The sequence below is a fragment of the Paroedura picta genome, chromosome 4, assembly GCF_049243985.1.
Source record: "Paroedura picta isolate Pp20150507F chromosome 4, Ppicta_v3.0, whole genome shotgun sequence".
NCBI lineage: Eukaryota > Metazoa > Chordata > Lepidosauria > Squamata > Gekkonidae > Paroedura > Paroedura picta.
In genome coordinates, this window is record NC_135372.1 from 49712874 (window position 1) to 49724064 (window position 11191).

The 11191-nt window shown below is 43.8% G+C and overlaps 1 long non-coding RNA gene across 1 annotated transcript in view; it reads right to left on the bottom strand.

Moving 5' to 3' along the window:
- LOC143835327 (uncharacterized) overlaps positions 1 to 5842 on the bottom strand; it is a 91857-nt gene extending 86015 nt beyond the window's left edge. The window contains exon 1 of the long non-coding RNA XR_013230095.1: positions 5420 to 5842. This is a non-coding gene — a long non-coding RNA (uncharacterized LOC143835327). The remainder of the gene's footprint in view (positions 1 to 5419) is intronic.
- Positions 5843 to 11191: the final 5349 nt, after the last annotated feature.

An 11191-nucleotide genomic window follows, 5' to 3' on the forward strand; every position in this document is an offset into this window, starting at 1 on the left:
CTCTTCTAGCTAAAGTGCAAAAAGGAAGTCCCTCCAAGAAAGGTGTTAATACTCAGTTTCTTTAGAGTTGGCTTTTCCAGTCCGTCAATGCCTGCCGACTCGCTTGAAATCCTGGTCTATGGGGAAGGAGACCTGATTGAATTTGTGGTTTCAGATGGCCCCTAGTGATGGAAGCGCTGGGAGAGGGAGATGGGGAAAGCAGGCGGGTAGCAGAAGTTCATGGCTTCTTGCATAGTGAATCTTGGCCCATTTGTAAGATCGCACAAACAATCAGGATGGTGCCCATTTTATGGGGTGGAGGGGGCAGGTTTTCTGTCTACTTCAAGCACAGACATGGAAGATGCTGTATGGTGGATGCAGATTCCTCTGTGTGTGTGTGTGTGTGTATGCATGTGTGTGTGTGGAGACATAGAGGAAAGAGTTGCGATAGAAGTGGAACATCAGTGGTGATGTGCTCCTCCCAAATGTCCACTGAGAATAATTGGAGAAAGAGAAATATAAGCAAAGACTGATTCAGGCTTTGTGTTTCCCTCGTGCACATGGGTATGTGCAGCAGCCAATATTTTAATGTATAAAGAATTATACATTCGATAAATATGAGGGAGTCGTACAAAAGGGAGATAGATACAGCTGCATTACATTTCCACTGCTTGTCTCCGGATATTTCTAAAAGTACATTTCCACACTTTACAGCATGGCTGTTGTAAATATTGATGTTAAGACAGCGGATGAGCTTGCTTGGTCCTAAGGGAGGGATAGTAGAGGTTTCTGTATAGGGGAAACGTGATTGGGATATATGTGCACATACAGATCCACGGAAGAGTACTAATGTTATATACTGGATCCTTTTGCAGATCATGGATGGACCTTTTAAAACTTATTTACCATGTAATGAGGGCTAGAAAGTTTTCTTTTATCATACTAGAATTTCAAGGAATCAAATTTCTGTGCCAGAGGATGCAGAATTTCCAAAGATGAACAGCTGTAGAATCTTGTCCCAGAAATTTACAAGCAATTCTGACTTACTGTGATATGCTATGTTTACCGCATTTTTGGTGGAAAATTTAAATAGGCATATTTCAGATAAAATATATACCAGATTGACTCAATGGCACTTTCCATCACCACCAGAATAACTATTGATTAGAGGTCCCTGTTTTTTTTCAGAAGACGATACAGAGCAGAAGGAATTGATTGTGGCCACAACAGAAGCTGACTGTGACACAGAGTTGTATTATCTTTTCTAAACTGATTCAGGAATAGGTCTGTGCTTCAAAGTCCTTAAAAATTCTTAGCATTCTTGGACCCCTGAATTAAAAGTCCAATTTTATCCCTGTTTACTAAGGAGTGAGGCTTTCTCCTAAGAAGGTATGTTTAGGATTGCAAACATCAGAATGACTTTATTCAAAACAAATTCATTGGGATGGATCTTCTAGTTCATTTCTGCTGAGGCTCGCTGTGATAGAAGCAGGTGAACTCCTTCACCGCCTTTAGAAATAGAGTGTCCTAGGATCCAACTCATTATCTTAAAAGTCTGTATAATATGATAATTTTATGGCTGTACTCAACTAGTTACATGCAACAACTACTGGCTTTCGTTAAGAATTCTTATCTCCCATCTGTATCAAATACGGCATCCAGCTAATTATAGAGGGCTTGGAGGGACCTATGGTACCACTGTAGATAGGAAGCACTGCTTGCGCTGCACATGTGCTAGATAGTTTTTGCATGCCAGCCTCCCTTCTGGATCACAGAAGTGCTGGCTGATGCATGGCTTCCTTGCTAACGAGTGATTAGAGACTTTCAGTTTTGTGTTTTGGTGCCTATCATGGATGGCATATTTTCAAAACCAGTTAGGTCACATGGTTATTTTGTCTAGTAATGCAAAGTCTCCTATGGGGTGTTTTGAAAGTCTTACATTTGATCACAAGACCTCTAACCACCATTCAGTTACCACTTTTGTTCATCTGTGCCTGGCGATGAATGTCTGGTAGGCTGCCGATATGCAATTTACCCTTGAACAGACATCCTTTAGAGGTAGAATTTTAAGCCAGGTGTGATTGCGAAGTCATTAAGTTTAAAAAATGCGTATACATATCTGTGAGAAACCATGTGTCTAGTTGGTCATTGTAAGGGATAAATACTTCTGTGGTTGCTAGCAATTCCTTATTTGCTTGAATAAAAAGCAATTAAAGCAGGTTAAGAAGCAATTACACTGGACCAATGACAGTGATTATGAAAACAACAGTGGCAACTGTAATGTGTGCGCACACTTTAGAACAGCCGTATAAGCTTCTGTACTGATCTCTTGCACTAATGCTGCTAGCTTCAATGAAAAACTTCATTCATATCAAAGGAGGAACTAAAGAATTTCCCTTCCACTGGCACAGCGAACATTATCAGACATGTGCCTCATTGTGCATTGCAAAACTGATGGACAACACCCGAATACCAATCCAAAAGACCACACAACATATTGGGAAACATGCAAATAGATGGCCCTTTGCAAAATAAGTGGAAATTGTCAATTCCCTTTCACTCTCATTTAAATGCCTGAAGGCAAACAAGTTTTAAGAATCACGCTGTTTGAACCATTATTGCGAAACAGTAAATAGGAAATGAACATAATTAACATCAACTTAAAATACCAAGCATAATTATAACCATTCTGCCGTTAAAAAATATTGGAATTATATTTTGCCCTTCTTCATAGCATTTTTTTCTCCATAACTGTAGATGTAAACACATTCTTATAGTCACATTTAGAGGTCTACTTTTATACAACTCCAGTAGCTGCTGTGTGTTGCTGGATCTATAGAGTATGAATCTTTTGAATAAGAGGGGTGTGAATTTCCCCTAAGAAATTATTCTAATTGTATAAACATTGTTGATAAGTTCCCAAGAAATTTGGCAAGGTTGAGATTTGCTAACCCTGCTTAAATGTTGTTAGTCTGTAAACTTCCCAATCTTTTTGTGGAATGGTGACCCACAAGTCCAAATTTATTGGTATGCCGACCCACTTAAAAAACCCCAGCGTGCACAAATCAATCAAATTGCAACCTATTTTCACAGGCTTCATGGCCATTTTGCGGTTGGGACCCACAAGTTGCAAAATGCTGCTATAGATAGCTCACTGAAGCAGACCCTTTCCAAATTTGCTTTGAACTTTGGTTTCCACAAATGTTATTGTAAAGACTCTGTGCCTTTCGTTGTTTGCCTTAAGCCCACCTACATTAAAATAAGGTGTGCAACTCGATGGGTCGAAGAAAGAAGCGTTGTGTGCAGAAGTCCAACTTTACAAAAATGTTGGCACCTCACTAAGCCGCCCTTTCCCCAAGCTGTGCACCAGCACCTCTATGCTGACAAATAAGTTCTATTCTGCATATAGTGCCTGTGCAGAAGTATGTGTCTATGTGTAAACTTGTGCACCACAGTGCCTTTCTGTGTGGTACGTGTTCTCTGTGGACATTGGGCAGGGATCTGACATAGTGTATGAAAAGACAGCGGTGCATGAAACCTTACAAAGTTATTAGCCAAGAAAAATGTTCTGAGGAAGAGGCAGTGAGTGCATGCTGATAGCAAAAGCATGCAGTAGAACTCTCTGCCCCTGCTTCTGGGAGAAATGCACGTGCTAAAACAGGTCGCTCCCTAGCTAGAGAAAGGGTATATTGTTTGGCGGGGACTTGCCACAGTATGGTTAAGGCTTCCACCCTTCATCTACATGCAGTTGAAGAATCAGCTTGCCGTGCTTTGCGTGCAGGCTCCTTGATTGGAGAAGAGGGTGGGGGGGGGGACCTGGCTGGATTCCAGACAGGCTGGAGTAAGCGCTCTGTTGATCATTATGTCTGGCCTTCAGGTGTCTCAACTCACAGTGGGCGGTGGTTGGGGGAGGTGTGGATAACAGAGCCGCAGACAAAGAAGAGGACAAAATAAGACTATTGCCTTAAAAAAAAAGATTATGAGGTAATTTATGTCGAATCCTCCTTTTGAAAAGCACATTCCTCGGGTTCAGTTCCCGACAGCCACGGCAAGCAAAGCTCTGCCCACAAAGATTTATTTCAAGCTGTAATGAGGACCGTCTGGGAGTCTCTTGAGCATTTTCTTTTATTAAAATTCATATTTGCTCAAGGGTTTTTTTTTTTTTAAGGAAGGCAAAAGCTTGAAACAGTTCTTCATCTTGCACTTTCTTACAGACCCTGCCTTAGCAGAGTCTGAATCAGGTTTCTATTGTCCTCGCCCACCCTCCCGCCTCCCCCCCTCACTCCCAAACCGCTCCCCCGTGAAGCTAGTTTCAGAATGCAACTTTCTCATAAAGGATTGCATTTTCCTGCCCTAATGCCTGGCGAGGATTCTTTATGAGAACATAAGCTGTAAATCAAAGTGTGTTACTGTGTTTCAAGACTCTTGAATTCATTTTCTTTTCTAGGCAAGGAGGGGTGAAGGCGGGGGGGGGGGGGGTGGAACCCACCCTGCGCTTTGTCTGTTGCTTCTGCCGGAGAACTCATAAATCTAACACAGCAAAGCAACTTGGATCTCTCGTGATCGGGTATGTAAAACGTCTGCGAGGCTCCTTATGAATGTCTTATTATTCCTGCCCTTCCCTTCTCCTGATCTTAGGCTACGAGGAGTTCCACACCCCTTCCTTAAAGCCGTTGGGAATTGGAGCAAATTCGAAATCAAAGGCAGGATTCCAGGATCTTGAAAATAACCCCTTTCCTCAGGCTGAAATTGTTCTGGACTTCAATATTATCCAAGCACTTATTCAGTAATGCTATACGCATCATAGATGTATATTTCTCACCCGTCTTTTCATAAGAAGGGGAGGGGAACTGGCGGGGCGAGGGGGGGGGACATGACAACGACTGGGACAGTATCCTGCCTTAGCACATTGTTCCCGATCGATGAGGTGTTTACTCCAAAGTGTCTTTCCTGGCTCTCCCCCCACCCAACTAATTATAATAACTGTCAGATGTCTGTAAAGTGGGGCATGTCCTTAACAGCTGAGTTGGCAAAGTTTGTCTTTATTCTCTTCCCCCCCCCCCACTACAGATCAGACCTGATGAGACACAGAATACAAATACAAAACAAATGACATGCATGCGAGGAAGCCCCCCCCCCCCACGTTTTTCTTATGAACAAAGCAGGACTGTGATAAAAAGCAGCCAGCGTGGCTTTGCAGACATTGCCCCAAGGGAGAACTCTTGGGTTTTTTTTTTAGTTGGGTGTTTTATTGAAATGCACAGGAAATATTCTGGCAAGACTCAAGTGGTGTCCAGAAGAATGTCCAACCTGTCCAAGAGGAGGGGGGAAGGGCGTGGGCAGCGGGAGGGAGGGAGGGAGGGAGGCTTTAAACATTTGACACATGGACAAGGCAAAAACTGTCTTTCCCACTGATGAATAATAGAGCAAAAGTACTCACCCGTTTTCCGGCCGCTGTTTCTGAGCAAGTCACTCCGTCCTCCTTTCCAGCTTGTGTTGCGTCTGCAGTGAGAATACCAAAGATGCAGAATCCCAGAGGGTTTTGGTTTGGTGGGTTTTTTTGGGGGGGGGGACGCCTGAAGAAACGAAGGCGAAGTCTTCGCAAAGTCACTCGGAAGTCAGTCACTTGCGCCCAGCCATTCCCCGTTGCCACCGTGCAGGCTGTTCTCGCTGCAGTCCTGAACTGAAGAACTAAAATACTGCCCATGTGAAAGACAGGGGGAAACATAGTCATGTGAGGCTCAGGGAGCGCTTCCATTGGCTGGGGAAGCATAACTTGGGCATCCTTGCTTTTTCATCATGAGATAAGAGTTGATGCGGAGGGAGAGAGTCGGCTTCCTCCTAGTGAGACCCTGCATGGAAGAATGACTGTAGGATTTTACAGTGCAGGATTAGGAGAGCGAGAGGCTCTGAGCATGAAGTCATTCGTTTGACTGCCATGGGTGGGTGGAGATTGAAAGCTGAGCTGCCCCCCCCCACCACCCATGAGTGCGTGCGTGTGTTTGTGTGTGTGTGTATATATAGTGTGGGGAAGGGGACGCTATATCTGTAGATAGATAAACACAATTACACTCTTCATGTGCTTTCCACCCAGTACTTTATATGTTGGGGCTGTTTTCAATCGACTTTGGAAAATTAAAGAAAGGAGAGAGACAGATTCTAGGCTTCTGTTCAGGGTTCACTTAAGGATTTGGGGTTTTTGATCAACACCATATTGCAGGATGAGGATTTTGTCTCTCTCGGGAATCAAGCCTTTTTCTCTGGGAAGATCTTTTGTACATTTGATAGCATGTTGTGCAAAGGGAATACAGTTTCATAAATTACTCTTCAAGTATCCTCAGAACAACTGGGTTTGGGTTTGTTGCAGAAAACTGATTCACTTTCAAATAAATGGAAAACATTTTCCAGCTTCATATTCAAGTGTAACTCTTAGAGAAACCTGCTCTGTTTTTGTTAGATTTTTACCAAAAATAATTTTCTTTTATTCCAGTTGTTATCTTCAAACATTATTGTCATCTCCATAGAATTCAGAACCGTAATTCTTAGAATATTGCTTTGCTTCATACCACTGGCTCAACTATTGTAATTCCAGCCAGAATTCTTACCTTGGTAGATGGAAAAGCTATGACTGATATGTTATACCATATCCACACATTATTAAGATAAGACTGTTTCCTAATGTTCTTTTGTGCATGGGTAAAACTGGCATAATGATGCTGTTTTTGACCTGTGGTTGATGTTTTTTTAATATGTTAAACTGTAGTTTCTATCAGTTTTGTCACATTGGTTGGCAGGATGTATGCTCTTCTGTCAGTAACCTGAAACAGTGTCTCCCCCCCCCCATTATTTGTATATGCCAGCCTTTCTGTGGTATTCCCATGTCTTGAAAGGGAGTCATGCCTTAGATCCGCTTTATCAACATACTTGTGTAATACAGGAGAAACAAATCTTGTCTTAGATGACTTCCAGAGAAGAAATCCACAGCATTCCTGATTTTGTATCAGCTAGCTAGACACAATCCCTTTCACAGAGTCAGGTGGGAAACTGCGTTAAGTTAAACATAGCCTGACAAGGTATGCAAAATGGAGTGTATCCAATTCAACTTCCTTCTTGCTCTGTTGAACACGAAAGCCTCCGGTTGAGCAAACAATTCAGTTCACAAGGGATCCTCGTCAATGGTGTTATCCCTAATGAAGAGCAAACACTGTGTAAGACATTAAAATGGGTTGATTGCCATGTATTTATGAAGAACATTATTTGGGAGCAAAGAAGGGTATTCAGTTCTTGCTCAAAACACTTCATGTGCCAGCAGAAAGTCAAAAGGAAGTCTGGGAGAGCCTCAAATAATTGCTGTCAGCATTACCACAATTAAGGATACATCTTCCCATTAATCTCCAATTTGTTCTTTCTTTCACTATGTTTCCCTCTGGAATTACAACCAAACAAATGGCAACCTCATAAATTAAGTTTGTTATTTCTGTTTGTTTGCCCCTTGAATCTGTTAAACAGCTTCATTATGGCTCACCCTCTACCTATATGCTTATACTGGCAATTCCCATTTCATTTTATCTGAACAAGTGTGCATGCACATGAAAGCTTATACCTTGCATAAAGCTTTGTTGGTCAGAAAGGTACCACTGGGCTCAAATTTTGTTATGTAGTGAACCTGTAAGATAGAGGCGGTTTGTCCCTTTTCTTGTGGCAGGTGATTAAAGCCTAGGCATGAGCCAATGGGCAAGAGCCGTGGGGCTCTTGGCCAGTGTCTCTTAGTTTTTCCCATCTGCTGTCATTAGCTGTCACTGGTCCGGGAGGAGCAATACGAATTGTGATGATACACGTTGATTGCATTCCTCTGGGCAGTGGCATCCAGCGACTACAGAAGAGAGACAAACATAGGGTTATCAGATTATTGACTTCTCAGTAAATTCAGTATCAGGAACATTTTTTCCTCCTTTTTTTAGGGGTGGAGGCGAGGGTAGAGGCGAGGGCAGGGGTGGAGGCGAGTTTTATGGTGTGGAGAGGCGTCTTGTAGTGTTTAGGAGTGCGGACTTCTAATCTGGCGAAGCTGGGTTTAATTCCCTGCACCCCCACACGCCGTCAGCTGAGTGACCTTGGACTGGTTATGACCGTGATAAAGCTGTGATAAAGCTGTTCTGACCAAGCAGTAATATCAGGGCTCTCTCAGCCTCATCTACCTCACAGGGTGTGTGTTGTGGGGAGAGGAAGGGGAAGGAGATTGTAAGCCGTTTTGAAACACCTTTGGGTAGAGAAAAGCGGCATATAAGAACCAACATTCTTCTTCTTCTTCTTCTTCTTCTTCTTCTTCTTCTTCTTCTTCTTCTTCTACCTCCTCCTCCTCCAATTTATATCCTTCCCTCCCCCAAAGCCTCAGGGTGGCTTACAACATATCAGTGGTACTTTTCAGACCAACAAAGTAAAACAGAAGTTAAAACATTTTAAACGTAAAAATCAACTTTTTGTATTTCTCCATAAGGAAATGTTCTGAAATGACTGAGTGAAAGAAAGTTGTGGTCACAGATGGAACGTCTATGAGTGGAAAAGCTGATGAAGACATAAAGGATATACCTTGCACCCTATTGGGCAGGCAAAGTTATGGTGGTGGCAGTACAGGGGACTGTAATGCAAGGGACTTCTCATTAACCCATTATGCACGGAGTGGAAGGTCCGCATTCGGGGTGGAATGGTGGTGGCTAAAATCACCAATTATGCACGCTGCAGGCGGCAACCGGGCGCAGGGTCAACGTATGCCACCGAAAAAGCCGCATTAGAGAGATGCGGAAGAAAGTGGAGCTTCCCGGGACCAGGGCGCAACCAGAAGCGGCTCCGGAGTAGCTGTGTACATAATCGGATACTCTGGGGTTTGCCACCGTTGCATTCTGTCCCGTACATAAGTGGTTTGCTTCGCTTCTTCCTCCTCCGCTTTCTCCATGCCGCCGTTTCAGCAGCCGTGCATAATAGGCCATTCTGAGACCTGTAGCAAAAGGAGCTGGAAGATGCAGCAGGTTTTTGCTTAAGCAATGGGTTGGATCCAGCACAAGAATTATGGATTATCCTGGCTTTCTCCCCACCACCCCTTTCCATCCCTGGGAATTATCCCCAGGGCATGCATGAACTAATACGCTATGCTGTCAGGAGTGTGTGGGGAAGAGAGAGAAGGAGATAAAACCCCTTTTCCTCTCTCTTCCACATGGAGAGAGAGGAGGGGTGATTTTGCCCAGTTTTCTCCCTCCCAGATGACTAGCATGACTGTGATTCCATGCAGGGCCCAGCCCCAAGAATAAGGTTTCCTGGGGTTGGAAAGGATTCCTGGAAAGAGGAAGAAGCTGGGGAAATCAGAGACCATCAGTCTCTTCTGCTGATGGGTCACAGAATGCAACCCAATGTCATTCTTGCTGGAAGATTTAATCCCCTGGCTGCATATGTTTTGAGTGGCGCCACATTCTTAAGTGGAAGAGTGAGTCCAATGACTTTACTTCGCAGCGGAATTTGTTATTGGGGTTAGATAGTGTAGAAATTGGGATTGGGGAGCAGCTTCTTTGTGGTCCAGCGTATGGAAGTGCCAGTAATGTGAATTACACAGGACATATCTTGACTCCCCATGCCAGTGTCCCAATGACTGCAGCTGCGATAGACAGTCGGTGATAGTACAATTGTTGTTGTTGTTATGTGCGAAGTCGTGTCCGACCCATCGCGACCCCATGGACAATGATCCTCCAGGCCTTCCTGTCCTCTACCATTCCCTGGAGTCCTTTTAAGTTTGCACCTACTGCTTCAGTGACTCCATCCATCCACCTCATTCTCTGTCGTCCCCTTCTTCTTTTGCCCTCGATCACTCCCAGCATTAGGCTCTTCTCCAGGGAGTCTTTCCTTCTCATGAGGTGGCCAAAGTATTTGAGTTTCATCTTCTAAAGAGCAGTCAGGGCTGATCTCCTCTAGGACTGACCGGTTTGTTCGCCTTGCAGTCCAAGGGACTCGCAAGAGTCTTCTCCAGCACCAGAGTTCAAAAGCCTCAATTCTTTGACGCTCGGCCTTCCTTATGGTCCAACTTTCGCAGCCATACATTGCAACTGGGAATACCATAGCCTTGACTAAACGCACTTTTGTTGGCAGGGTGATGTCTCTGCTTTTTAGGATGCTGTCTAGATTTGCCATAGCTTTCTTCCCCAGGAGCAAGCGTCTTTTAATTTCTTGGCTGCAGTCTCCATTTGCAGTGATCTTGGAGCCCAGGAAAATAAAATCTGTCACTACCTCCATTTCTTCCCCATCTATTTGCCAGGAATTGAGAGGGCCGGCTGCCATGATCTTTGTTTTCTTGATGTTGAGTTTCAAGCCAACTTTTGCACTCTCCTCCTTCACCCGCATCAACAGGCTCTTTAGTTCCTCTTCACTTTCTGCCATTAGCGTGGTATCATCTGCATATCTGAGGTTGTTGATATTTCTCCCTGCAATCTTGATCCCAATTCGTGACTCCTCTAATCCCGCCTTTCTCATGATGTGCTCCGCATACAAGTTAAATAGGCAAGGCGACAGTATACAGCCTTGCCGAACTCCTTTCTCAATTTTGAACCAATCCGTGATTCCATGTTCAGTTCTCACTGTTGCTTCTTGACCTGCATATAAATTTCTCAAGAGACAAATAAGATGCTCTGGTATTCCCATCTCTTTAAAAACTTGCCACAATTTGTTGTGCTCCACACAATCAAAGGCTTTAGCATAGTCAATGAAGCAGAAGTAGATGTTCTTCTGGAACTCCCTAGCTTTTTCCATGATCCAGCGTATGTTGGCAATTTGATCTCTAGTTCCTCTACCTCTTCGAAATCCTGCCTGTACTTCTGGAAGTTCTCGGTCCACATATTGCTGGAGCCTAGCTTGTAGGATTTTGAGCATAACTTTGCTAGCATGAGAAATGAGTGCTATGGTGCGGTAGTTTGAACATTCTTTGGCATTGCCCTTCTTTGGGATTGGAATGTAAACTGTCCTTTTCCAATCCTGTGGCCATTGCTGAGTTTTCCAAATTTGCTGGCATATTGAGTGTAGCACTTTTGATAGTACAATAAGTACTGTAAATGCTAGCGTATAAGACGACTGGGTGTATAAGACGACCCCCAACATTTCCACTCAAAATACAGTACTATGGGCCACCATGGGCAGCTATGTCTATCCCAACTGAAGTGCACCCGGCGTATAGGAC